The following is a 3,708-nucleotide window of genomic DNA, read 5'->3' on the forward strand; positions in this document are numbered from 1 at the left end:
TCCTCCCGCCTGGCCTGATGTGGCTACTCAGGGAGGGGAAGCCTGCACAGAGCGATGGACGTTTCTGTTATTTCCTCCCTCAGGACTGGGGTTGCCAGACGTTTGGATAACTAAAAGGGACCAGTCAAGTGACTTCTTGAAATAAGAAGTCTGCTTCAAGTGACCAAGACTAAAGACTAGCATTTATTCCTCTCATTGCTTTTTTTTTTTTTAACTTTTTTTTAACGTTTGTTTATTTTTGAGACAGAGAGAGACAGAGCATGAGCAGGGGAGGGGCAGAGAGAGAGGGAGACACAGAATCTGAAACAGGCTCCAGGCTCTGAGCAGTCAGCACAGAGCCCGACGCAGGGCTTGAACTCACATACCGCGAGATCATGACCTGAGCCGAAGTCAGACGCTTAACTGACTGAGCCACCCAGGCGCCCCTTTTTTTTGGTTTTCAAATGATCCTTTATTGAAATATTTTCCTTTGTAGTTCTTAACTAGCTGGGCATTCCACTGCATCACTATTGATGTGACGTATGATGTCACAAGGGTGGTGGCCGTCAACATTGCAGCCCACAGATTGGGCAGTCCCCAAGATCTCTTTAATGGGTCCAGAGAGTTCTCAGGCTAAAGATCAGTGCTGCATCTGTGGGGCAATGTTGACAATCTCATCAAAAGTGGTATTTCCACGGTGCTTAATGTTTTTCTGCTTCCATCTCTTGGCCGTTCCTTGAGGGAAACACTTCAGTCTGAGCCTGTCTTCTCTGAATGGTCAGTTTCACTGAAATCCTCAGATCCTTCCCATCACCGGTTGCCTTGGCGATATCATCACCAACCTTCTTTGGAGACAGACCCGGGGGGGCTGATCTCTGGGGCTACAGCGAGGCGGCACTGAATTCCCTACCCGTGCACCTCAAGTATATGACTTTGATCTTGGTGGAGTCGAACTTAGGTGGCCTGGTGGAGGTGGCTGGTGTTGGATGAACGGCGACCAAAGACAGTTGCACCTTCACCTCCTCCCGGCTGAAAGCCAAAAGTTCATCGCGTATTTAATCGTGGGCTCGACTAACAACTTAGCACACATGCACACTCATAGACGTGTAAGTACACTCATACATATGTGTATACACATGTACACACAATCGCGGTCACCAGAGTCACAGACAGGCACAGACACTCACATTCACACACGTGTACAGAAACACATGCACACCGGTCTCGGGAAGGGTGTGCTGGAGTGTCGGGGCAAACTTTACACCCAGTCCAGCCGCAGACCCTGAGGAGGGCCTCCCTGACATGGGGGAAGCAGGGAACATTCCCCCACGGTAGGAGTCTCAGAGCCAGTCAGCACTAATTACAAGGCCTGGAACAGGCTCATCCATCATCTGGGAGCGACAGGCTGGCCGTGCGGCCGCCTCCTGGGCCCCTCCCCCACTGCACTCCATTTCTCCTTGAGTGACCGCAGAATGGCTCCGGCAAGCAAAAAGCGCTGTAGCCGAGAATGCAGTGCTGTCCAAAATCGTAACTACGGGCATGCCCTGGCTCAGCTGCTAGCTCTTGACTCCTCTCTCTGCACCGGGGAGAGCTCACGGAACGCTCCTCCACCCTCCTTCCATCTATTACCCCTTGGCAAACGGCTTGTACCATGTGCTCCCCACCGGGCTTCAGTATTTCACTGCAACTTTGCAATAATCCTGCACCTTGGGATTGTTTTGCCAGGTTTGCAGATGAAGAAGAGGAGCCTGTAAGACGTAATTTGCTCAGAGGCGCCCGGGGGCTCAGGTCATGATCTCACAGTTTGTGGGTTCCAGCCCTGCGTCTGGCTCTGCACTGACAGCGGAGAACCTGCTGGGGATTCTCTCTCTCCCTCTCTCTGTCAATCTCCTGCTCATGTTCTCTCTCTAAATAAATAAATAAACTTAAGGAAGGAAGGAAGGAAGGAAGGAAGAAGAAAGAAAGAAAGAACAGACCCCTGCTCAGGGTCACCCAGTGGGGAGGGCTAGAGAAGGTATTCAAACCAGAGTCGGCTACTTGCATATCCCAGAATCCCCGTGCTTCTCCCACTGCCCGCCCCCCGCCACCTCCATGCAGGTGACTCCCCACATTGCCAGCTCATTGCTGAGCATTTTCTCTTGGGAGCCACACTGGCAGTTCTTCCTCGTCTTCTCTCCTAAATCAACTAAAGAGTCAAAGTCTGAAGGAGTCCCACAGAGGGAGACCAAATAACAGGCTCAAAGGCCAAGGGTCGGGGGCTGAGCAGAAAATGCATGGCGCTGAGCCAGCCAGGCTGCAATGACTCCACCGTGGGGCCCACCGGTGTGGTCCCAGTGTGCCAGACGTGGCTGGCTTCGGGACACAGCATCAGAGCCAGACTGTCAGCCCTGGATCCCCAATCCCTGGTCATCTAGCTCTGCTTCGTGGGGACTGAGTGTCCTGGAGGTATTTCTGGGGCCAGGGCAGTGTTGGCCTCACTGGAAAACTCTGCTCCCATGCTGAAATAATTCTGAAAACCTCCTTGAAGGCCAGGACCATGGTTTTTTGTCATTATCTTCAGCTTCAAGTATGGCATCTATAGAGCCGACACTCGGTATATACCAGCTAAAACACGAGAACAACAACAAAATACTTTCTAAATCCTACTACTTATTTAAATGCTGCCATTCTGAGTCCAGTGCAAATCCCCATCCCCCAGCCAGCAGTGTTCTCTGGTCTTCCCAGCCAATAGCACCACGCCCTCCTCCAAGCACCAGGCTGAGCATATATTGCCTTACATAACTTGTAACATGTTCATGAGTATTTGCCTTTTCACTCCAACTACTAGGAAGCTCCTTTGGGAACCTGATTCGCACTGTGCTTCTGTGGCACCACCTATGCCTATAAACGTGCAGCAAAAGCTTTTGATTCAAAGTGTACAATGTCCAGAGGTGCCTGGCTGGCTCGGTTGGTAGAGCAAGAGATTTTCGATCTCTGGGGTCCTGAGTTCAAACCCTGTATCAGGTGGGTGTAGAGCTTAATTTAAAAATGGTTTTAAAAAAAACCCCACAGAGCGTGCAATGTCCGTATTTGGGTAAAGATTTTACTTTATAATGATGACATTGATGTTATTCTTACTTAATGTGTCTCCTCAGGAAACCACTAGAGGAAGGAATACCAAAGCACAGCTTCTTGCGGTTATTATCGGCCAGGGGCTTGCCTTACAAGTGTTCTCTCTACCAAGGAATTACACATTTGTGTGGGTGGTCTTTCTTCCTCACCGCTGTCCCCCGTCTTCGATTCCTGGGGTCAGAATTTAGGACTCCACGGATGGACAGCTTCAGTCGGAACTGGGGGATGGTTCTGCACCCTTCGTGGAAGGCAACATCTGGAGTCTGGAACTGTAGCTGTAGGATTAAACAGTGTGACAACCCCGCAGATAGATTGTCTTTCTTTTTCTATTCAAATGGGCCACCTAAAGAGAATCTATACTCTGTTATCATCCTGAGGGAGAGGGGGTGTTTTCCCTTTTCCCCCTAATTGATAGGTAGTATCTAAAGAATTCCCATGTCCAAGCACCTGAAGTGTTTAACCTAACAATTAGTTATATGCAGAAAAAGCAAACAAACCATGAAGTTCCCCGGCAAGGGTATTAAAAGAAAGGAGACAATAGGGGCGCCTGGGTGGCTCCGTCGCTTAAGCATCTGACTTCTGACTTCGGCTGAGGTCATGATCTCGCCGTTCTTGAGT

General features: G+C 50.1%; 1 long non-coding RNA gene across 1 annotated transcript; it reads left to right on the forward strand.

Annotated features, from left to right (window-relative positions):
• The first annotated feature begins 470 nt into the window (after positions 1–470).
• Positions 471–3,396, forward strand: LOC122231246. The gene is made up of 2 exons (XR_006208438.1): positions 471–1,085; positions 3,114–3,396. It is a non-coding gene; the product is annotated as an uncharacterized LOC122231246 (long non-coding RNA).
• Positions 3,397–3,708: the final 312 nt, after the last annotated feature.

Source organism: Panthera tigris, chromosome D1 (genome assembly GCF_018350195.1).
Source record: "Panthera tigris isolate Pti1 chromosome D1, P.tigris_Pti1_mat1.1, whole genome shotgun sequence".
Classification (NCBI taxonomy): domain Eukaryota; kingdom Metazoa; phylum Chordata; class Mammalia; order Carnivora; family Felidae; genus Panthera; species Panthera tigris.